This window comes from Hemitrygon akajei, chromosome 3 (genome assembly GCF_048418815.1).
Source record: "Hemitrygon akajei chromosome 3, sHemAka1.3, whole genome shotgun sequence".
Lineage (NCBI taxonomy): Eukaryota > Metazoa > Chordata > Chondrichthyes > Myliobatiformes > Dasyatidae > Hemitrygon > Hemitrygon akajei.
Window position 1 is genome coordinate 161,508,475 of NC_133126.1, and position 25,872 is coordinate 161,534,346.

At 44.5% G+C, this 25,872-nt stretch overlaps 1 long non-coding RNA gene across 2 annotated transcripts in view; it reads right to left on the minus strand.

Moving 5' to 3' along the window:
* LOC140725565 (uncharacterized) overlaps nt 1–24,315 on the minus strand; it is a 53,909-nt gene extending 29,594 nt beyond the window's left edge. For both annotated transcript variants that reach the window (XR_012098375.1, XR_012098374.1), the window contains exons 1-3: nt 22,964–24,315; nt 20,415–20,646; nt 15,829–15,905 (exon numbers count right to left, since the gene is read on the minus strand). This is a non-coding gene — a long non-coding RNA (uncharacterized lncRNA). The remainder of the gene's footprint in view (nt 1–15,828; nt 15,906–20,414; nt 20,647–22,963) is intronic.
* Between the last annotated feature and the right edge of the window lie 1,557 nt (nt 24,316–25,872).

Consider the following 25,872-nt stretch of genomic DNA (forward strand, 5'->3'; position numbering starts at 1 on the left):
GGAGACTATGATACATAAACAAGAATTGTTAGAATGAGGAACAATTTCCTCCCCCAGACCATTAGGCTTCTAAACTCCCGGCTGCAACATATTCAAAGTGTCACTAGTTAATCTGTTCCGTACCGTCCAATATTTAATATTAATGCACTTTAATTTGTTATTCATGTGTGGTTCATCTGTAGATTTTATCCTTACCTTCATAAGTAATTGTGTGGTATGTGTACTACTGTACTTTACACCCTGGTTCGGAGAAACGTTGTTTTGTTTCCATACAGTGTACATTAAATGGTTAAATGCATTGTACGCATGTATATAGTTAAATGACAATAAATTTGACTTGACTTGTCCTGACAGAATCATGGCCCCAGGTCACTGCTCCAGACTCTGCCATCCAACTAGAATGCCTAATCTCTTCTTGGGCGGACAGAAACGCTGTGACCTCTGGCAGGGCCAGTGGAAGAGGACTGTGTGTCTATATCAATAAGAACTGGTGCATGAATACCTCGGTAGAAATGGCCCTCTGCTTACCACAGTTAGAGATTTAAATGGTGAAGACAGGCCCTTTGACTTACTGAGGGAGTTCCCTGCCACTGTTATTATTGCTGCTTACATCCCCCCCCCCGTGTGATAGTGCTGCAGGAGCGCCAAATGCACCTCAAACCCACCCATCCTGATGGTGTCTTCATTGTTGCTGGCAACTTCAATAACGCCAACTCCAAAACAATCTTGCCAAAGTTCTACCAGTGTAACAATTTCGCAACTACAGGAAAAGATATATTAGACACTGTTTATACCAACATTTGTGGAGCCTATGAGACTGCCCTCTCACACTCACCTCAGATACTCAGACCACATATACATTTTGCTAATCCCTGTGTACAGAGCACTGGTTAAACAAGTCAAACCAGTTCACAGGGAGATCAGAACCTGGCCAGAAGGTGCCAACTCAGAGATACGGGACTGCTTCAAAAGCACAGACTGGAACATTTTCAGGGAGTCGGCTGTAATGTATGGATCTATTTCTTTCAAGACAATGACCCTCCACAACCTATGCACTACATATTGATCTGCTGTGCATGTGCTGTTTTCTAAGTAATGCTCTCTCTCACTGCAATGTGAATACACCAGTTAAAGCCATCATCCACATGCTTGCTTTTATTTAGTTGATATGTAGTTGTGCACAGACACAACAAATTGGTGATGAGTATGAATCTGAATGTCAGCGACATCAGGAACTGCATTCACAGTTATGAGATGAAACAGCGAGAGTTAAACAGCACAAGAAAGCCTAAGTACACATGAGTAATAGTGAAAAATGTGCTGAATTTAAAGTGAAAATAACGTAATGATGGCTTCAGTTGGGAAAGGTGACAAATTTGATCATGCCAATGAAGCCTAAGACAAAGTCATATATCGAGTGTTGAACTATATTGTACAGTAATGCGAACAACATGGAAGAGCAAAAGAAAGTCACTACACTTCTTAGCTTATTGAGTCCAAGAACATACAGTCTTTTACACAACTTAGTCACCCCTGAAAAGCCAACAAGGTGTTCGATGAAACTGTTAATAATTTTACAAAATCACTTGAGCCCTAAACCACTGGTAATAGCTGAGAAACTTAGATTTTACAAAAGGAACCAGTCAAAGGATGAAAACTTTTCTGAATACATTGCAGAACTGCACAAATTTCCCAGAACTGTGACTTTAGAGATGGACTTTCTGATGCATTAACGGACGTGCTTGAATGTGGCATGCATAGTCAAAGCACTCAAAAGAGGCTATTATCTGAAAGAGACCAAATCTTGGAATGGGCATTGACAACTGCAAATCATTAGAGACTGCAGCAAAGGATGCTGGTTGAGTGAACTTGGCCTTTTCTCCTTGAAGCAACAGAGGATGAGAGGTGACCTGATAGAGGTCTATAAGATGATGAGGGGCATTGATCGTGTGGATAGCCAGAGGCTTTTTCCCAGGGCTGAAATGGCTAACACGGGGGGGGGGGGCATAGTTTTACGGTGCTTGGAAATAGGTACCGAGGGGATGTCAGGGGTAAGTTTTTCCACACAGAGAGTGATGGGTGCATGGAATGCACTTCTGGCGGCGGTGGTGAAAGTGGATACAATAGGGTCTTTTAAGAGTCTCTTAGATAGGTACATGGAGCTTAGAAACATAGAGGGCTAGGGAAATCCTAGATAGGAAAACCCAGAGTAGGTTACACGGTCGGCACAACATTGTGGGCTGAAGGGCCTGTGATGTGCTGTAAATTTCTATGTTCTATGATGCAACAGAACTACAGAAAAGGCAGATAAAAAGCACAACCAAGCGAAAAATCTCAAACACAAAACTAAGCAAATGGATAAAGTTACTGAATGTAAAACAGAATCAGACAACACAGAGTCTGACAAAGGTAAAATGTCATGCTTGGAACTGCATAGTGTAACTGAAATAGATCACAAAATCATCTGGATCCCAACAGATGTGTCTGGTGTAAAACTGAAAATGGAGCTGGATACAGGGTCAGCTTTTCCATAATTTTCAGAGGCCAACTAAAACAGACTATTTTCTAAGATACCATTAGGGAAGACCTCAGTGATGCTGAGGACTTAAACAGGTGAATAAATGTCTCCCAAAGGCAAACTGAAAGCAAATGTGACGTAATGAGGCCAATCACAGCAGTCAGAGCTTGATGTATTGAAAAATGTAAGGCCAGCAATTTTCAGACATGAATGATTGAGAAAAATCCAACTAAACAGGCACTCAATCAAAGCTCTCAATGTGACATCAACAGGCAATGGCAGCCCAAATTAGATAGAGCTAGAAAGAGCTCTTAAAGATAGCAGAGTCAAGGGATATGGGGAGAAGGCAGGAACGGGGTACTGATTGCGGATGATCAGCCATGATCACAGTGAGTGGCGGTGCTGGCTCAAAGGGCCAAATGGCCTGGTCCTGCACCTATTGTCTATTGTCAAATAGTAGCATTAACCAGAGACGGGCACAGCTGCTTAATGCTAATGAGGTGTTCAAGAAGGGAATTGGTAAACTCAAAGGCATGAAGGCCAGAATTGAACTATGTGAAACAGCAACACCAAGATTCCATAAACCACGGGTAATGCCTTATGCGCTACATCCTAAAGTGGATGCTGAACTGCAGAGTTTGGAAGCACCCGGAATTCTCTCCAAGGCTGAGTGGAGGGATTGGGTCATGCCCGTTGTCCCAGTGATCAAGAAGGCCAGAGCCACACAAGGTAAACATCAACCTGGTGCCGCGTACTTCACACCGCCATGAATGGAAGATGCATTTTCTTCTTTGGCTTTCAAAGATTGACTTGTCACAAGCTGATCTGCAAGTGTAGATTGATGAGTCATGCAGGAAGCTCCTCACAATCAACACTTACAGGGGACTGTTCCAGTATAATCGTCTCGCCTTTGGCATCGCATCAGCTCCAGCAATCTGGTAAAGTTCTCCAAATAGCCCAGGAACACACTCTTACCTTGATGACATCATCATGACAGGCAAGAATGATGAAGATCACCTCCAGCACCTTGATAAAGTGCTTACCAGGCTGATTGAGTATGGTGTACACACAAAGAGAGAAATATCTGAGTTTTTCAAGACTGAAATCTCATACTATGGACATGGCATGGCGTACATAAGTCACAAAAGAAGACTGAAGCAGTGCTACAGGCACCTAAACCAGATAATGTATCACAACCCAGGTCATACTTGGGCCTCGTAAACTACTACCATTGGTTTCTCACAAATATTGCTACAGTGTTGCACCAATTGAATGCACTACTGTTACAGACAGCAGCAAAGTGGGAATTGTCAGAAAGATGTGAAAAAGCAATCAAGGAAATAAAAACTAATATCTTTCGATGAACTGCTCACCCATTATGACCCATCCCTGCCCACCAGACGGATGTGCGATGCATCCTCTTATGGCATTGGGCTGAAAGCCCAGTTGTGCTTGCTTCAAGGTCACTGACAAGCACAAAATGCAAACAGAGAGGAGGTAGAGAGGCTTGTCAAGACATGCGAGAACAACAACCTGAGTCTCAATGTGGGCAACTCAAAAGAGGTGATTGTGAACTTCAGGAGACGTAGGTCGACCACTCCCTATTGCACATCAATGGCTCTGCCGTAGAAAGAGTGAAGAGCACAAAGCTTCTTGTGTGCACATAACAGATTATCTAAACCGGACCCGTAACACTTCCTCACTAATCAAGAAGGCACAACAGTGTCTACACTTTCTGAGGAGATTGAGGCAAGCAAGACTCGCTGTCCCCGTTCTAACAACTTTCTTCAAGAGCATCACCGCAAGAGTCCTGTATCATTGTGTGGTAAGGAAGTTGCAAGGCATCGAAATACAAGACCCTACAGTGGATAGTAAAAACTGGTGAGAGGATCACTGGGTCCTTCCTCCTCCCTCCCCCCACCCCCCCCCACCATTTGTGACATTTACTTGGAGCACAGCAGATGAAGATCATTGTCACTCATCCCACTATCTCCTTCACCCACTGAAGGAGGGACAGGAGCATCAGAACTAGGACTGCCAGACTGGGTAACAGCTTCTTCCTCTAGGCTGTGAGACTAATGAATAACCTGCCACCACCGAGGTCTTGTCAATAGGTTATCAAGTTCTTTACAGTTTACCTGAGCACTACATGCATTTTGAATTATATTTTATTAACTTATTTATGGTACTATTTTGGGATTATGTTATATGTTTTGTGGGTGCACTGTGATCTGGAGTAACGTAGTCAGTGAACAATGAACTTGACTTTGAACTTGTTAATGTCCACCCATCCCCATCTGGCCTGAGAGTATGTCTGATTTTGAAGAATGAGATAGAGAGCCCTGGATTGGAACCATGTACCTCTCATATGTCTTCCAAGATAACTGTGCAGAGATAGTTTCTTTGGCAGTTTGTCCTTTCTTTGCTCTCTGCCTGTCCTAGTGCTTAAGTGCGAGTTGTTCAGAGAAAATGATAAGTTCCAGGTTAACCATGTGACACTAAAGTGCTGGTATCAAATATTCCCGTTACAGTCTGCTACCACTGAGTGCCACTGAGGTCTGTATAGTTAGTAACATCGTTTTAAGGTGATTAAAAAATCTATTGCTTATATAAAGTCGACAGAACTCAAACTGCAGTCTTTAAGACAGTGGAAGAGACTATGTCACTCTGGTTTAAAAGTTTGTCTAAGAAAGCATGGTTTTCAACTCCCTCTACCAACCACCTTGCTGGCAAACACACTGTCTCTGGTAAATAAAATTGAAGACGTCAGGGCTAGATTGCTATACCAGAGGAACATTAGGACCAGTTGTGTTTTTTTGGTTCACGGAATTTTATCACTGACTTCATTGGATGAATGTGTGCCTATGAGAAAATATTCTATATACCCAAATCAAAAGCCACGGATGACCCAGGAGGTTTGTAGTCTGCTGAGGGCTAGATCTGTGGTATTCAAGCTGGACATCCCAGGTCTGTACAGGAAAACCAGGTATGATTTGCGGAGAGCTATTTCAAGAATAAAGGTACAATTCTGGACGAGGATGGAGGCAGACTCAAATGCACGTCAACTCTGGCAGGGGTTTGCAGGCCAGTACTTCCCACAAAGCAAAACCCAACATCATGAACGCCAGCGATGCTTCACTTCCAGATGAGCTCAGTGCCTTTTATGTTTGCTTTGAAAGGGAGAATTATACTACAGCTACGTGGATCCCTGCAGCATCCTGTGACCCTGAGATCTCTGCCTGGGAAGCCAATGTCAGGCTGTCTTTTAAGAGGGTGAACCCTTGCAAGGTGACAGACCCTGATGGAGTATCTGGTAGGGCTCTGAAAACCCGTGCCAACCAGCTGGTGGTGGTGTTCAAAGGCATTTTCAATCTCTCATTGCTGAGTGTGGCCTCATCATGACAGTAGACGAGGCCATGGATAGACATGTCAGAATGGGAATTAAAATGGGTGGCCACTGTGAGATCCTGCTTTTTCTGGTGGACACTCAGGTTAGAGGAATAACACCTTATATTCTATCTGGGTAGTCTCAATCTTAATGGCATACCCTTTTCTCTCTCTCACCTCATCTCCTTGCCTGCCCATCACCTCCTTCTGGTGCTCCTCCCCCTTTTCTTTCTTCCATGGCCTTCTGTCCTCCCCTATTAGATTCCCCTTTCTCCAGCCCTATATTCCTTTTGCCAATCAACTTCCCAACTCTTTACTTCACCCCTTCCCCCTCCCAGTTTCACCTATCACCTTGTGTTTCTCCCTCTCCCTTCCCCCCCCCCCCTCCACTTTCTAACTCCTGACTCCTCATCTTTTTCCCCCCAGTTCTGCTGAAGGATTTCGGCCTGAAACATCGACTGTACTCTTTTCCATAGATGCTGCCTGACCTGCAGATTTCCTCCAGCATTTTGTGTATGTTGCCTGGATTTCCTGCATCTGCTGATTTCTGATTCTGACTGGGTTCAGTTTAGGGGCCACTGGTTTGACAGAGCTATGTAATCTTCTTTGTATTGGGTGTGGCTGGAATGTTGATTAACTAATTCACTCTGCTCAGAGTGCTGGGCACAACAGGCTGTACACAGTTTCTTTGTGGATACTGCTGAATCTGCTGGATAATTCATCATTTTTGTGTACGTCTCTTTAACCAGGAACACAGAAAATTCTCAAATCATGTTTATATATCTGGTTCCCCATCTCCAAAGAAGTGACAGTAACATAGAACCATAGAACATTACAGCACTGAAACAGGCCTTTTGGCCCTTCTTGGCTGTGCCGAACCATTTTTCTGCCTAGTCCCACTGACCTGCCCCTGGCCCATATCCCTCCATACACCTCTCATCCATGTACCTGTCCAAGTTTTTCTTAAATGTTAAAAGTGAGCCCACATTTACCACTTCATCTGACAGCTCATTCCACACTCCCACCACTCTCTGTGTGAAGAAGCCCCCCACTAATGTTCCATTTAAACTTTTCCCCCTTCACCCTTAACCCATATCCTCTGGTTTTTTTCTCCCCTAGCCTCAGTGGAAAAAGCCTGCTTGCATTCACTCTATCTATACCTATCATAATTTTATATACCTCTATCAAGTTTCCCCTCATTCTTCTATGCTCCAGGGAATAAAGTCCCAACCTATTCAACCTTTCTCTGTAACTCAGTTTCTCAAGTCCCGGCAACATCCTTGTAAACCTTCTCCGCACTCTTTCAACCTTATTAATATCCTTCCTGTAATTTGGTGACCAAAACTGCACAACAATACTCCAAATTCGGCCTCACCAATGCCTTATACATCCTCACCATAACATTCCAACTCCTATACTCAATAAAAACACAAAATGCTGGCAGAACCCAGCAGGCCAGACAGCATCTATGGGAGGAGGTAGTGACAACGTTTCGGGCCGAAACCTTTCATCAGGAGAGCTGATGAAGGGTTGATGAACCCTCCTGATGAAGGGTTTCAGCCCGAAATGTCGTCACTACCTCTTCCCTTAGAACCTTATATGTTCGACCTTGTTTTTTTCTTCCAAAGTGCAATACCTCACACTTGTCTGTATTAAACTCCATCTGCCATTTTTCAGCCCATTTTTCCAGCTGGTCCAAATCCCTCTGCAAGCTTTGAAAACCTTCCTCACTGTCCACTACACCTCCAATCTTTGTATCATCAGCAAATTTGCTGATCCAATTCGCCACATTATCATCCAGATCATTGATATAGATTACAAATAATAATGGACCCAGCACTGATCCCTACGGCACACCACTAGTCACAGGCCTCCACTCAAAGAAGCAATCCTCCACTATCACTCTCTGACTTCTCCCATTGAGCCAATGTCTAATCCAATTTACTACCTCTCCATATATACCTAGCGACTGAATCTTCCTAACTAACCTCCCATTCAGGACCTTGTCAAAGGCCTTACTGAAGTCCATGTAGACAACATCCACTGCCTTCCCTTCATCCACTTTCCTGGTAACCTCCTTGAAAAACTCTAATAGATTTGTTAAACATGACCTACCACGCACAAAACCGTGTTGACTCTCCCTAATAAGTCCCTGTCTATCTAAATACTTGTAGATCCTATCTCTTAGTACTCCTTCCAATAACTTACCTAATACCGATGTCAAACTTAACGGCCTATAATTTCCTGGATTACTTTTAGAGGCTTTTTTAAACAACGGAACAACATGAGCTATCCTCCAATCCTCTGGCACCTCACCCGTAGATACCGACACTTTAAATATAACTGCCAAGACCCCTGCAATTTCAACACTAGTCTCCTTCAAGGTCTGAGAGAATACCCTGTCAGGTCCTGGGGATTTATCTACTCTGATTTGCCTGGAGATAGCCAGCACCTCCTCCTCTTCAATCTGTATAAGTTCCATGACCTCACTACTTGTTTGCCTTATTTCCATTGACTCTATGCCAGTTTCCTTAGATGCAAAAAACTGATTTAAGATCTCCCCCATTTCTTTTGGTTCCATACATAGCCGACCAGTCTGATCTTCAAGAGGACCAATTTTATCCCTTACTATCCTTTTGCTCTAATATACCTGTAGAAGCTCTTTGGATTATCCTTCACTTTGACTGCCAAAGCTACCTCTTGTCTTCTTTTATTCCTCCTGATTTCTTTCTTAAGTATTTTTTTGCACTTTTTATACTCCTCAAGCACCTTATTTGCTCCCTGTTTCCTATACATATCATACATCTCTCTCTTCTTCTTTATCAGAGTTCCAATATCCCTCGAGAACCAAGGTTCCTTATTCTTATTCACTTTGCCTTTAATCCTGACAGGAACATACAAACTCTGCACTCTCAAAATTTCTCCTTTGAAGGCCTCCCACTTACCAATGACATCCTTGACAGAGAATAACCTGACCCAGTCCACTCTTTTTAGATCTTTTCTCATTTCTTCAAATTTAGCCTTTTTCCAGTTTAGAACCTCAACCCAGGGACCAGATATATCTTTATCCATGATCAAGTTGAAACTAATGGTGTTATGATCACTGGAACCAAAGTGTTCCCCTACACACACTTCCATCACCTGTCCTAACTCGTTTCCTAATAGGAGATCTAATATTGCATCCTCTCTAGTCGGTACCTCTATATATTGATTTAGAAAACTTTCCTGAACACATTTTACAAACTCTAACCTGTCTAGACCTTTAACAGTATGGGAGTCCCAATCAATATGTGGAAAATTAAAATCCCCTACTATCACAACTTTATGTTTCCTGCAGTTGTCTGCTATCTCTCTGCAGATTTGCTCCTCTAATTCTCGCTGACTATTGGGTGGTCTATAATATAACCCCATTAATGTGGTCATACCTTTTACATCACCAATAAAGTGACCATCTCCTTTTTGTTCCTCCATTGTACCCATTTTGTCATATTTTTAAATCTTTCTATATTATTAGCATTAATGGATTCCTTAATCAATATTGCATTGCTACCCCATCCCCTACATCTCCCAGCATTCCTTGCCCTGTCAAATCTGTACTTGCTACAACATGAAATGTTGAGTTGCCATTTTTGCCCTTCTCTGTGATATCTTATTTCCACATGCTGATCAATACTCTAAGTTCATCGGTCTTAGTAGTCAGATTCCAACCATTAAGGTGAGTGATTCAGCCTTGCATTCCTCTCATGTGCCTTATCATGGCCATCAACAAGAGATTCTGCAGATGCTGCAAATCTTAAACAGCAAACACAAAACGCTGGACAAACTCAACAAATCAAAGCTCTGTTTACCAGACTGACAGACATTTCTCCTCTATTTAAAGACACTTCTCCACCAATTATATGTTAATTTTGGGTCCCATTCCCCTGCTAAATAAGTTTAAACACTTCCCTACATAACTAACAAATCTTCCCCTGTTCCATAATATCTTCTGATTTACAAACAGAAGATATTAAAAGCACACAGGTTAAACTCATTTCAGTTACAGCACATCCTCAAAACTTCTCAAATTCCAATGCTGCCTCGTAATCAAATCCCTATAGATCAGTATAATCAATGCTCCATCTAATCAATCACCATCAATCCTGCAAATAGCAGCAAAACATTTTACACAGCAAAAGTGAGGGACTTCCAAAACCTCCGTTCTCTGTGCACACTGCAGCCACAGGACTATGGCAGTTTTTTAATTTGAAAGCACTGGTAACATATCAGCACTACAAGAATAATCTTCTCACTTTGTCAATTTGTGCTTACCGAATAGTACAATATTTCTTTCACAATTTTTGGTAGCATACAGAACAAATAAAAAATATTTAAACCAACTTAAACAATAAGGAAATTTTTCATAACCTTCTCCCAGCAGCCGGTATCTCTTACTCACTTCTAAAGAGAATGTTGTGCTTGTGCCTGCATAACCCTTCAGGCACCAGGGATTCCAAGAGGAATTTAGTGGAACAGCAAAGGCAAATGTATGAAAGATATTTCCAGGGTAGTTATGGAATACAGGACTTCCACAGGAAAACACAGTTAATCCCAGTCAAATTGAGGATCTAGGACAGTATGTCTGACATCATAGGACTCAGGTGGTGCCTTGCAACACAGGTGCAGTGCCATATTGCAGACAAAATACAACAATGACGTAACACTGTCCTTTCAGAGTGATGCAAAAGATTCGATGACACACCTCAAAGAGGGTTTTTTGCCCATCATCTCTCAATTTAATACTATTAATACAGATTTTCCTACCATTTAGCTTACTGTTCATTAGACACAGCTGTGTGTAAACTGACTAAAATATTTTAAATTTTAAATATTCTTCAAAAGTGCTTCTTTTGAATATTCTTTTCACCGGATGCGGTGCAAAGCGGGGGGCGAACATAAGTGGAGATGTGGAGAAAGCGAACCAGCTGAACAACTTCTTCAACAGGTTCGACAGCTCAATCTCATCCTCACCGCAGAAATCCACACCAGGCTTACTTCCCTCACAGGAAAATAGCCACTCACAGGAGACCTTGCCCTCGCCCAGGATTACGGCTGCACAGGTGGAAGGTCAACTGAGGAAGATCTGTACCAGCAAGGCGGCTGGACCGGATGGAGTTTCCCCACGATTAATGAGGGCCTGTGCGACTGAGCTGGGAGAACCACTACAGCGCATCTTCAACATGAGCCTGGAGCAGAGAAGAGTACCCAGACAGTGGAAAACATCCTGTATTGTCCCGGTACCGAAGAAACCACAACCAAAAGAGTTGAATGACTTCAGACCTGTTGCCTTGACGTCGCACGTGATGAAGACCATGGAGCGGCTGATAATACAGAATCTGAGGCCACAAACCAGGCACGCCCAGGATCCTCTTCAGTTTGCGTATAAGGAGAAGGTGGGAGTGGAGGATGCTATCACGTATTTGCTGCACAAATCACTCTCTCACCTAGAGGGGGTCAGTTGTGCTGTGAGGATTACATTCCTTGACTTCTCTAGTGCCTTTAACACCATCCAGCCCAAGATCTTAAGGCACAAACTAACGGAGATGGGAGTAGACTCTCACATGGTGGATTGGATAGTGGACTACTTGACAGATAGACCTCAGTATGTGCGGTTGGGAGACTGTAGGTCTGACACAGTGGTCAGCAGCACAGGGGCGCCGCAGGGAACCGTACTCTCTCCGGTCCTGTTCACCCTGTACACATCAGACTTCCAATATAACTCGGAGTCCTGCCATGTGCAGAAGTTCGCTGATGACGCGGCCATAGTGGGGTGTGTCAGGAATGGACAGGAGGAGGAGTATAGGAAACTGATACAGGACTTTGTGATATGGTGCAACTCAAACTACCTGCGTCTCAATATCACCAAGACCAAGGAAATGGTGGTGGACTTTAGGAGATCTAGGCCTCATATGGAGCCAGTGATCATTAATGGAGAATGTGTGGAGCAGGTTAAGACCTACAAGTACCTGGGAGTACAGTTAGACGAGAAGCTAGACTGGACTGCCAACACAGATGCCTTGTGCAGGAAGGCACAGAGTCGACTGTACTTCCTAAGAAGATTGGCGTCATTCAATGTCTGTAGTGAGATGCTGAAGATGTTCTATAGGTCAGTTGTGGAGAGCGCCCTCTTCTTTGTGGTGGCGTGTTGGGGAGGAAGCATTAAGAAGAGGGACGCCTCACGTCTTAATAAGCTGGTAAGGAAGGCGGGCTCTGTCGTGGGCAAAGTACTGGAGGGTTTAACATCGGTAGCTGAGCGAAGGGCGCTGAGTAGGCTACGGTCAATTATGGATAACTCTGAACATCCTCTACATAGCACCATCCAGAGACAGAGAAGCAGTTTCAGCGACAGGTTACTATCGATGCAATGCTCCTCAGACAGGATGAAGAGGTCAATACTCCCCAATGCCATTAGGCTTTACAATTCTACCGTCAGGACTTAAGAACTTTTTAAAAGCTATTATTAATGCTTTTTGAGATAGTGATTTAGATGCATATCATATTTTTTACTGAGTTAAGTATTGTATGTAATTAGTTTTGCTACAACAAGTGTATGGGACATTGGAAAAAAAGTTGAATTTCCCCATGGGGATGAATAAAGTATCTATCTATCTATCTACCTCTATCTATCTATCTTCAGCTCTGAAGCTTTTGGACCTATTACAGGTACTAGATAAAAGAAGATGTTGATTTTTAAATTAACATAGTTTCCCTTTTAAGTGAATTTACTTTTCCTTACTTTTCTCTTCATCTCTTTTATCCTGCATTCTTGGTGTCTTTTGAAGTCCTGACGCAGGTTTACCTTATTAAACTATTTGTCATCTTGTATTAGTTGATACCCTTCAATGCTCATGTTTCGCTTGCCATTTTTTCCAGATTTTGCCCTTCAAACTAATGAACTATATGCATAATTGCTCTTCTTTATATCCTGTTTAGAATTCTTGTCCAAAACCAAAGATGTTCAGCGTGGTTTAGCTTGTTTTCTATGGATTAATGTTAGTCTTTAAATATCTAACTTGCAAGAATTAAAGGATCCCTGATTATTCTTAGCTAATCTTTACAAGCTGAAACACTTTTAATGCAAAGCTGAAAGTGTGTAAGCAGGTTTGGGAGTGTTTCTCACCAAATTTGGAGTTTGACAAATGTACTGTATATTTTTCCTTCAGCATTGCAGCTTTTTAGTAAATGACTCCATGAATGCAGTTTGTTGATTTTCCACTTGCCTCCTAAATAAGGCTGCAGTACCACAGTCAGCACCTGCAGATTTATGTTCAACACTGGTATTACTATAGCTGCAATGGTAGCACAGCAGTTAGCACAATGCTTTGCAATGCCAGCAATCATCTGTTTGTAGGGAGTTTGTACAGTACGTTCTCTCTGTGACCCGTGTGGGCTCTTCAATTTCCTCCCACGTTCCAAAGGCATATGGTTAGGGGAAGGCTTAGTGAGTTGTGACGGCACCAGAAGTGTAACACTAGCGGGCTGACACCACACAGCATAATCCTCAGACTGTGATGGTCATTGATGCACAATGATATTTCACCATGTTTTGACGTACATGTGACAAATAAAGTTAATCTTTATATAGGTGATATCTGTTTAACTTGAAATTGGAGATGTCTGTGGGACCCAGGCAAAAGGATCTTTTTAGAGTCTTCATTTGCATTGTGGTTAGAGGTAGAGATTTTTGCACTTTGCTACATGGTGCCATCTATTCAAAACTTTATCCCTATAGAGCACTGGATTGAGTAAGCATATAGTTTTGGAAGGATTGCTCAATTTCATCCTGTGCAAGATGCCGACATGCTGTATGCATTTAACCTTATGGGAACTGTGTCTGAACACTGAAATATATTGCAGCTTAATGGGATTTTATTCCAGCACCGTACAGCTGGTGTGTGTCATGTGAATTAATTCTAATAGCTTGGCATCAGTCAGGATGTCTTTATTTTCCAGTAGTCTGTTATTCCAACTGCATTTGAACTACCAAATACACCAATGGACAGCAAGAACCAGATCTACAGTCAACACAGCTCATGACTTGGATGTGAAAGTGTGACTGTGCAGTACATTAGTGTGCTGCAATGATACTCTCGACATCAATACCACTGATAGATTGTTGAAAGCTGTCATACGGACTTGGCCCCATCCATATTATATGGCATAATACCGCAGGACAGGAAAAGGAAGAAGGAAATTTTATTCAACTCATCTGAGCACAATACTCATTATGTCTATGCTAACTCCCTCTGGAGTTAACTGCAATGCAGATTTAAACAAAACAAGACAAGCTGGAGCTTTAGGAACAAAAATATTGTGCTATTATATAGAAAGGTCATCTAACCGGGAGACTGTTTTCGTGTTGCCTAATGTTCCTACACATGCCTGTTGCATGGCTGAAGGAAGACTGCTGAGTTTCAGTGGAGGAGACTACAACTTGCCTCACAGGATGATCTCAAACAGCTCTTTATCCAGAAGCTTGCAAACACCTGTGCCAGCAGACAAGAAAGGCTTTGGTAGAATGCCAGGAGAGAGCGAAGTATACTCCTGATCCATCTAGTCACCACAAAGTGGATGAGACCCATCCGTCCTGGCACATTTTTGAATATGGTTTCCTGGTTAGTTCTAAAAGCCTGTAAGCCATCTCGAGCACAGGTGTCTGAAAGCTGAGTTACTGTTATGGCCTGGGGATATTGTGTGGCTTTGGCTTGTGCACAAGAGATATCAGTGATTAGATACCACCCATAGTGTGTCGGTGTTGGGCCCAGCAGAGATCTTCAGAGATATTGACACCCAGAAACTTGAAACTGCTCACACTTTCCACTGCCAATCTCTCAATAAGTACTGGTGTATGTTCTCTCAACTTCCCCTTCCTGAAGTCCACAATCAACATTGTGTGTAAGGTTGTTGTTTCAACACCATTCAACCAGCTGGTCTTTCTCAAACCTATACACCTCCATGTCACCATCTGAAATTTTGCCAACAATAGTTGTGTCATTGGCAAATTCATAGATTTTGTTTGAGTTGAGCCTGGCCATACAGTCATGGATATAGAGAGAGTAGAGCAGTAGGCTATGAACACTTACTTGAGGTACAATTTCCAGGTACTACCAATCTTTAAAGTTTGTCAATTGTACGAAGTGTGTTTTACAACCACAAGAGAATCTACAAGTATTGTGGTTACAGTGTACCGTAGAGAGCAGAAAGTGTATGGATATCAATAGATCTCTGGATTTGTGGAATTTAGAAGGAAATAGGATTTGAAACAGTATTAATCATGACCTCATTAATTAATGGTGGGGCAAGCTCCAGAGAACATATCACTTATTACTTATCTTAGGGTTTTATGCTTTCATGGCAACATTGGCCATTTTCAGAATATGATTGGACTGCCACTGGTGTGCACAGCCTATGGAAAGTGATATCAGAGCCGTTGGCGTTTCGGTCCATGAAATCAGTGACCGCTTTCATTCCCCCACTTAGTTCCTTGTAATCAATCTCCCACACATGCCCATTTACACCTCGTCTTTCCCTGTGACTCAGCTGAACTAGGGGGTTCTTGCCCCAGTGCCACTGCACCACTCAATCAACTCATTTCATGAAATATGGAAAATACATTCCTGACCAGAGCTGTGGAGTCACCAGTAATAAAGAGAAAATAATTAAATGCAATAGCATTTGTGTGCAAAACTTAACTGCACTTTTTAGTAGCTGGACTGGTACAGAAATCTGATAGTATGTATATTGCATTCAAGCTTATGATATGCCATGTAAATTCCTGCCCTGTGTATAATTCCCAGTAATGTTTAGCACACTACAATATTGCATTGTTAAGAAGTAGGTGTACTTTCAGTCCAAAACCAACAAGCTGATTTGAGGGGACTTACATTTCAAATAGGTTTGCTCTTTATTCCGCTTTCAAAGTTGATTTTCTCCAATGCACATGCTCAGTCTTTGTGGAGTTCTGAAAAATATGAAACAGGAACTTCCAGGCACTCACATCAAACTTCTGGTTTACTGATGTTCCAGTTCACTTATTCTGCTTATTGTAACTGACACATACTGTAAAGAATCCATTTGATACACTAACCTTAACCAGCTCATACATATGTACACTTTTAGACATTTAAAATTTCAACCTGTGATTAATTGTAATTGTTAAAGCCTTCCATGTTAAATAAAACAGAACGCAAATCCTTTACAATTCCAATCTAGCTGTAAGACTTTTAGTCTGGTTTTTCTACACTCCCACATGCACCCAAGCCTTACAGTATTTAATATTGATAGTGAACATTATGGACCACATTTGAACATATAAAATTAAAGATTTTTTTATTAATACAAGAGATTCTGCAGATGTTGGAAATCTTGAGCAATGCATACAAAATACAGGAGGAACTCAGTAAGCTAGGCAGCATCTACAGAGGGGAATAAACAGCTGACGTTTTGGACCAGGAAAGCAGAAAACTGTTGGAGAGATGAGAAGTGTCAATAGGATTTTGGACACTGAGGAGTTCAAAGGAAATGGAAATTGGATTGCAAAGTGGACTTAAAGTAGAGAATCAATCATGATCTTATTGTTTAGTGTCAGGTTCTTCTGGTTTCTACTGATGATACAGTCTAATTATTATGCCAGTGGAACCTCTCTACAAAATTTGCAATTAAGGTCTTACACTCAAAAGCCATGCCAGTTAATTCGTCTCTCATTAATAACACTGACACCACAGCTGTAGACAGCTGTTTATTTTTCATGCTTCCTTTAAAGTATGAGTACTTTTTCCAAACCAGATATTAAATAACCTGCAAAGACTTTTCAAATAAGGATCTTGAAGGGTTAAGTTGTTCCGTGCCTTGGCATTTCAATTGTGAGATTACTGGTACAAATCGATACATGCTCTATTTCTTGGAATGGACGGGTGTTTGCAGCTCTCTGTGCTGTAGCTTACTGAGGACATGGCTGCAATAGTGATAGAAATTAGCCCTAAACATGTGTTTCAGGAAATGAGTCGGCACAAGTTGGGAACGTCTGGAAGATTACATATCTGATTTTCTAACAATTCAGTTTGCAAAAACAACTGGTGTCACATTAAACATTGACTAGTTGACTGAAGCCACTATATAACATGAAACATGACATACCATATACCACAGGAGCTAATATATAGCAATAAAATTCAGGAATTTGCCAAGGTGTTTGCAAAAGTAAGTCAACTAATGAATGTGTATGTTTTGACCTAGATGCAGTGGCAATATTCAAAAAGTCATTTAGGAACACTAACCACTGGCAGATCAGAAAAATAGGTGGGAGTTCAAAGACTCATGTGATATCTAAACACTGCAAATATTCTCATATTAATTAATAAAGGGACAACTTAAGAACCAAGAACCACTGCAATTAAGAAAAAAAATCATCACAGACACGAGTTTTGCAACATCAGATTGTTGAAGGGAGAACAAGGGAAAAATACAAAGTTTACGGATATAATAAAGTAGGCAAAGAAAAAGGAGGACACATTGAAAGAGCTGTAAGAATGCTAGTAATGAATACTTGGATAATGAACCATCAAAGAATATAAGGACAATGAGCCAGTGGACTCAATGAAGCCAGTTGTCCAAGCTGCAAGTCTCCCCTCTCCACGCAACCGATGTTGTCCAAGGGAAGGGCATTAGGACCCATACAGCTTGGTACCGGTGACGTCGCAGAGCAATGTGTGGTTAAGTGCCTTGCTCAAGGACACACACAGCCTCAGCCACGGCTCGAACTAGTGACCACCAGATCACTAGACGAACACCTTAACCACTTGGCTACGCGCCAACACAATTTTACCCGTAGATATTAAGGGTATCAAAAGACTCTGGATGTGATTGTGCTCAAGAGAATGTAGGAGATTCACCAAGATATTACCGGGATTGGAGAACTATAATTAGGGAGAAGGATTGGACAGGCTGGACTTGCTTTCTCTGGAGGCTGAGAAGTGATTTGAAAGAAGTATACAAGATCATCAGAAACAGATAGGGAGGAGAGTCAATATCTTTTTCCCCTCATGGTAGGTGCATCACAAGCAAGAGGGTATACCTTTAAGATGAGAGGTAGGAAATTTAGGAAGAAACTTAATGGTAATTTTTAAAATTATTATACAGAATGTGGTAGATATCTGGAACCTGTTGACTGAGGAGGAAATGATGGAATCAGATACAATTATTATGGTTAAGAGTCATTTAGACCGACACTCGTATAGGCAAGGTATAGAAGGAGCAACAGAGAAAAAGCATTGATGAATTCAGAAGGTCATGCAACATCAATGGAAGGATATATTTTGGGATGAGACCCTTCATCAGGACTGAATCAAAAAACAGGGGAGAGATGGGGGATGGGAGGGAATGGAACACAAGATGAGTGACAGGTGGATTCAGGTGGATCCAGTTAAGGCAGGTTATAGGCAGATGAGGCAAGGGCAATGGAAGAATGATGCAAGAAGCTGGGAGGTGACAGGTGGAAGTGACAAAGGGCTGAAAGAGATGGAATCTGATTGGAGAGGATTGTGGACCCATGGAATAAAGGAAAGGAGGTGAGGAGGGAACCTGGAGGGAGGAATGTGGTGGGTAATGGTCAGCTTGTGAGGTTGGGATAGCAAAAGAAATAGCATGATGGGGGCTGGTGGAATAAGGGAAAAAAAGGGACAGAAGGCAGTGATTACCTGAAGTCAGAGAAATCGATGTTCATGATGTCAGGATGGAAACCTACCAAGGGAAATGATGAGGTGCTGTTCCACTATCTACATCTCACCTCAGCTGGACAGCAGAGGAGGCCATGCTGGTGTGGGGATGGAAACTGGAAGTAAAGTGGCTGGCCACTGGGATATCCCAGCTGCTACAGTGGATGAAGCAAAGGTACTGGACAAAATAATTGCCCGATCTATGTGTCAAGTATTATTGAACTAGAGGAGGCGCACCAGATGCAATAAATAACACCACTGGATTCACAGATGAAGGACTGCCTCACCTAGAGGACTGTTTAGGATCCTGAATGGTGGTGAAGGGAGGTGCAGAACAGGTGAATTGGTTGCAGGAGTAAGTGGCTGGAAGGAGATGGCAGGGAGGGACGTGGATAAGGGAGATACGGAGAATGCATTCCCTGCGGAAAGTGGAGAGGGGAAGTAAGGAAAGGTGTAAGATCGCCATGGTAGCGCTGCTGTTAGTGTGACACTATTACAGCTCAGGGCGTTCCAGAATTGGGAGTTCAGCTCCAGCGCTGTTCTGTAAGGAGTCTCTGTACATCCTCTCCGTGGAATGCATGGGTTTTCTCTGGGCCCTCCAGTTTCCTTCAAAACTCCAAAGACATACTGGGGAGGTTAATTGGTCATTATCAATTGTCCCTCGACGAGCTAAGGGTTAATTTGGTTTCTGGGGGTTGCTGGAGCAACGTGGCTCAAAGGGCCATCAGGACCAGCTCCGCCCGGTATCACTAAATAAATAGATGGTTCTCGTGGGCAAATGGGATTTCTGTAAATGGACAAAAGGGAGGGGTGAAGGCCCAATCACAAACAAGGGAAAAACTTGCAGATGTTGAGAAATCCAAGCAAACACACACACAATGCTGGAGGAACTCAGCAGGCCAGGCAGCATCTATGGAAAAGAGTCAACAGTCAACGGTTCAGGCTGAAACCCTGCATTGGGACCAGAGAAACAAAAAAGATGAGGAGTCAGAGTAGCTCCCATTTTCTTACTCCAACTCCTCATCTTTTTTCCAGTCCAGAGAAAGGTTTCTGCCCAAAACATCGACTGTTTACTCCTTTCCATAGATGCTACCTGGCCTGATGAGTTCCTCCAGGTGTGGGTGTGTGTGTGTTGGGTGAAGGGCCTAATTCTGTGCTTTACAATTCTACAACTCAGTAAAGGATATGGGATTAGTCACTGTGTGATGCACCATCAATAACTCTCTGAGACGTGAGGCGAGATATAGGCTTTTATTGACTGGAAGAAGGAACAAGCAGCAATTGACCACCATGCTACATCCTGGAGACTGAGGGCAGGGCTCAGGCCCCAATCGCCTTTATACCGGGGTCTGTGGGAGGAGCCACAGGAGCAGTCAGCGGGGGGTGCGTGTCCAGACAGGTATATGTAGTTCACCACATTCACCCCCCCTTTGTTTTAAAAGAGAGTCCCCATGGGGCGAAGTTTCTTACAAGTATATTTACAGGTTAAGTCTATCAGGTGTTCGAATCTGTCGCTGCGATCTATGTAGCACCGGCTGTGATTGCACAGGTGCCGGTGGTGATTGCACCGGAGACGGTGGTTGTGCTGGTTCCGGCCTAACTGGAGGTGTCAGTCCACTAGGCGTCAGTGATCCCTCATGTGTGTGCGAGGTGGCTGGTATATGCGCGTGCGAGACGCCTGGTATAGGAGTGTCGTGAGGAGTCTGTGTAGCGCTCGGTGTGTGCGGTGTCACCTCGGGTACAGGGTTCATAGTTACCGTGGAGTGTTCGGGGTAGGGGTCGGCTGCTCCTGCGGGCGCCAGGTCGCGGACGGAGACCGTGTCCTCCCGCCCATCAGGTAAGACCACGTAGGCATACTGGGGGTTCGCATGTAGAAGGTGAACCCTCTCGACCAGCAGGGAGTATTTATTGCTCCTCACATGTTTCCGGAGCAGCACTGGCCCTGGGGATGTCAGTCAAGCTGGTAGGGTGGTCCCAGTGGCAGACTTCCTGGGAAAAGAGAATAGGTGCTCGTGAGGTGTGGCATTGGTGGACGTACATAACAGAGAGCGGATGGAGTGGAGTGCCTCGGGGAGGACCTCCTGCCATCGAGAGACCGGCAACCCTTTTGACTTAAGGGCTAAAAGTGTGGCCTTCCACACTGTGGCATTCTCCCTCTCCACCTGTCCATTTCCCCGGGGATTATAGCTCGTGGTCCTACTAGTAGCAATGCCCCTAGCTAGAAGGAACCGGCGCAACTCGTCACTCATAAAGGAGGACCCTCTATCACTGTGGATATAGCAGGGGTATCCGAACAGAGTGAAGAGGTGGCGCAGGGCTTTTATGACGGACGTGGCAGTGGTGTCGGGGCAGGGGATAGCAAAGGGGAACCGCGAGTACTCGTCGATAACGTTGAGAAAGTAGACATTGCGGTCGGTGGAGGGAAGGGGGCCCTTAAAGTCAACACTCAGTCGCTCAAAGGGGCGGGTGGCCTTGACAAGTTGTGCCTTTTCAGGACGGTAGAAGTGCGGTTTGCACTCAGCGCAGACTTGGCAGTCCCTGCTCATCGTCCTGATGTCCTCAAGGGAGTACGGCAAGGTTCCGGGCTTTCACGAAATGGTAAAATCGAGTGACCCCCGGATGGCAAAGATGTGCATGGAGGGCGTATAGCTGTTCGAGCTGCGCGCTGGCACACACTCCCCGGGATAGGGCATCAGGGGGCTCATTGAGCCTTCCAGGCCGGTACAGGATATCATTAGTTGTAGGTGGAGAGTTCTATTCTCCACTGCAAAATTTTATCATTTTTGATTTTGCCCCGCTGTTGGTTGCTGAACATGAACGCAACTGAGCGCTGGTCGGTCAGCAAGGTGAACCTTTTGCCGGCGAGATAGTGCCTCCAGTGCCTAATAGCTTCCACTATGGCCTGGGCTTCTTTCTCCACTGCAGAGTGCCGAATTTCAGGGCCTTGAAGGGTACGAGAGAAGAATGCTACTGGCCTTCCTGCCTGATTGAGGGTAGCAGCCAGCGCGAAGTCGGAGGCGTCATTCTCTACTTGGAAGGGAATGGTCTCATCCACCGCGTGCATCGTTGCTTTGGCAATGTCCCCTCTAATGCAGCTGAAGGCCGCGCAGGCCTCGGCAGAGAGGGGAAAAGTGGTAGACTTGACCAGGGGGCGGGCCTTGTCTTCGTAATGGGGGACCCATTGGGCGTAATAGGAAAAGAAGCCCAGGCACCGCCTGAGGGCTTTGAAGGTGGTGGGAAGAGGGAGTTCTAACAGAGGGTGCATACGGTCGGGATCAGGGCCAATGACCCCGTTTTCCACGACATACCCAAGGATAGCGAGTCGGGTGGTTCCGAACACACACTTGTCCCTGTTATAAGTAAGGTTCAGGGCTTTGGCCACTTGGAAAAATCGTTGGAGGTTGGCGTTGTGATCCAACCAGTCGTGACCACAGATGGTGATGTTATCCAGATAGGGAAATGTGGCCTTCAGTTGGCACTGGTCCACCATCCAGTCCATTTCCCTCTGGAAGACAGAGACACCATTTGTGACACCAAATGGGACGTGCAGGAAGTGATAGAACCTGCCGCCCGCCTCGAAGGCGCTGTAGGGGCGGTCCTCTGGGCGGATGGGGAGCTGGTGGTAAGCGGATTTCAGATCTATGGTCGAGTACACCTTGTACTGAGCTATCTGGTTGACCATATCCGCGATGCGGGGTAGGGGGTACGCGTCAAGCTGCGTGAACCTATTGATGGTTTGGCTATAGTCCACGACCATCCTATTTTTCTGCCCGGTCCGACCAACAACCACCTGGGCCCTCCAAGGATTTGTGCTTGGCTCAATGATCCCCTCCCTGAGCAGCCGCTGCACCTCTGACTGAATGAAGGCCCTGTCCCCCGCGCTGTACCTCCTGCTTTTAGTTGCCACAGGTTTACAGTCGGGGGTCAGGTTGGCGAACAGCAGTGGGGGAGGGATCTTGAGGGTGGAGTGGCTGCAAGTGGTGTCAGTAGCGCAGCTGTCGGCATGGTGCTGGGTGGGATGTGTGGTTCAGTGTGTGTGTGTGGTCAGTAGCGGGGTATATGACAAAGTCCCACAAAACTGAGGATTCCTGACAGTGAGTGGTGGGAGGGGCCCGTCATATGCCATAGTCACACTTTCGAGGTGGCTCTGGAAGTCCAGCCCCAATAGCACAGGCGCGCACAGTTGAGGCATGACCAGTAGCGCAAAGTCCCGATATTCTGTGCCCTGCACCACCAATGTCACTACACAACCCACCCAGATGTCTGTGGAATGCGACCCAGAAGCCATGGTGACCCTCTGGCTTACCGGCCGTGTCACAAGTCCGCAGCGTTGCACCGTGTCCAGGTCAATAAAACTCTCAGTGCTGCCCGTGTCAAACAGGCAGCTAGTCCTGTGCCCCACCACCAGGATGTCCATCATTGACCTTGCAAGCTGATGTGGGGCGCTTTGGTCGAGGGTTACGGAGGCCAGAGTTGAACTGCCGTCTTGGTGCCCGGTAAGCACCCGTGGGTCGGGGGTGGGGCGAGGTGGCGTCGACAAAGATGGCTGCCCCCATCCGGGCAGGCAAGATGGCAGCCCCCATGCCTCACACGCAGCACTGCCCGACCCCGCTCGTGGTTTATACTTACAGACCTTGGCGAAATGGCCCTACTTCCCGCAGCTGGAGCAGGTCGCTTCTTAGGCTGGGCAGCGTTTTCAGGGGTGCTTTCCGAGTCCGCAGAAGTAACACAGAAGTTGCAACCGGCAGCAGTTGTGGTTGGGTTCGGGGAGTTCGTGGAATCACGACTGGCAGCGGTGTTGGCAAATTCGCTCGCGGGAACCGGCGGCTGCAGGGTCTGAGGTGTCCACGGGACCTGCGGGGTATCACGCGGCTGGACAGCATCAGTGTTGTGCAGAGCGGCCTCCAGCGTGTCAGCCGTCTCGATCGCCGAGCGTAAGGTAAGATCGGCATTTTCCAGCAGCCGCTGGCGCCCGTACACTGACCTGATCCCCGTAACGAAGGCGCCTCTTACCAGGAGCTCCGCATGCTGTTCCACCGTGAGAGCTTTGCAGTCGCAAGTTCGCACGAGTGTCTGTAGGGCTCGGAGAAACTCGGCGCTCGACTCATCGGGTTGCTGTCGTCACGTCGCTAAGCGATGTCTTGCGTAGACGGTGTTCACTGGCCGCAGGTACTGTCTTTTGAGGGCGTCCAGTGCCCCTTGGTAGGTCGGCAGGTCTCTGATAAGGGAGAATACTTTCGGGCTGACCCTGGAAAGGAGGATTTTGTGCATGATAGCGGGCTCAGTCACGTGAATCTCTTCCAAGTATGATTGGAAGCATGCAAGCCAGAGTTCAAAGGCAAGAGCTGCTTCAGGGGCTTGGGGGTCCAAGTCCAATTTTTCCGGACATAAAATACTTTCCATGTTTTAAAACTTCCAGTCAATAAAATTGATGCACCATCAATAACTCTCTGAGACGTGAGGCGAGATATCGGCTTTTATTGACTGGAAGAAAGAACAAGCAGCAATTGACCACAATGCTACATCCTGGAGACTGAGGGCTGGGCTCAGGCTTCAATCGCCTTTATACCGGGGTCTGTGGGAGGAACCACGGTCAGTGGGAGGAGCCACAGGAGCAGTCAGCGGGGGGTGCGTGTCCAGACAGGTATATGTAGTTCACCACACTGTGCAGTGCTGAAAAATGGCACCAAAGTGAAAGGGCAGCAGGCCGAATGGACTTCCCTAGCTTTCCTCAGTCAGGAGTCTTGGGAATCCTCTTTCTCACAGGGCAGTGACAGCAGTGTGTCTGATTTTTTTTTTAAAAAGGCAAGGGTAGGTAGAGGTTATTAAACGAGATGAATCAGATGGGAATGCAGTTAGTTCACATCAAATCAATGAATTAGCAGGGGTAAGTAACTCAACTCTTGCGCATAATTCATATGCTCATATTGTATATTCCTTAATTTTTCTTCAGTTCCTAAACTAAAATACTGAGGAATCAACAAAAAAGAAAAAAAATTAAATGGTTGAGCTATTTATTTAAACAAATGAGAATTCACATTTTCAGTTATTTCAGAGTTGTTGTTAAATAGTAATTACATCTTAGAATGTGGTTCAAAACTCATTTACACCTCATACTGCAAAGCACATTTTCACTTTAAGATTAATTCAAAATACCTGACAGCCTCACCTACTCACTGATTTATAACGACTGTGCTGGAGAATGTTGCAACACAGTACAGTGTTCAAGTGCAAGAAATCAATGCAGGCAATGTTGCTGTGTCAAGTTAAATTGGTGACAAATGGAGACAGTTTCACCTTTAATATAACGCACAAGATCCAAGCATTAACTTCACAAACAGGCCATGTAAAATTACTGAGGCAAATAAAAAGTGTATTGTTGCTCATGGACTCAGTTAATCGTGAGAAAGGCTTGCTGGTTCAGCTCACTCACATTGAACAGATTAGCAGAATTAGGGTTTGCATTTTCTGTTTATTCGACTGAGGAAATAAAAATTCCAAAGCTATTCATAATCCTTTCTTAAAAATTCATTGGCAGGAATGTGCCATTGTAGGCAAAGTCAAAATCCCTATATCACTTGCAAAGACAGTGGTGAGCTGTCTTTTTGAACCATACCGTGATGGCATTCCACAGTGAGACAGTTCCAAGGTTTTTGACCTGGTGATGATAAGACATAATACCAGAATTCAACCATTCAGCCCATCGAGTCCCTTCTGCTATTCTGTCATAACTGACTTTTCATACCTCTTAACCACATTCTTCTGCCTTTTCTCCATAACCTTTTGATGGCTCTAATTCAGAAACAATGACATGACTTCCACAGCCATCTGTGGTAGGGAATTCTACAGATTCACCACCCTCTGGCCAAAGAAATTCCTTCTAATCTATAACAAACACATATTTCCAAGTGAGGATGGTGTGAGTCTTGAAGGATAACCCACAGATGGTAGCACTTTTACGTGCTGCTATGATTAAAGTTCTTGGAGGTAGAGGTTAATGCTCTGGGAAGCCTTGTTGAAGAAAACTCAATGATTTATTACTGCTCACCTGGTAGATGGTGTGTGGAAAGCTAAATTGTGCTGGAGGTAGAGAAGCAGTGGAAAGGACCTATTACTCAATTGCTCTATTTTGTCCTTGTTAGTGTAGAGTTTGTTGAATGTTTTTGAAGCTGTACCTGTCCAAGCCACCCAGAAGTTCATGAGCTCCATGTAAAG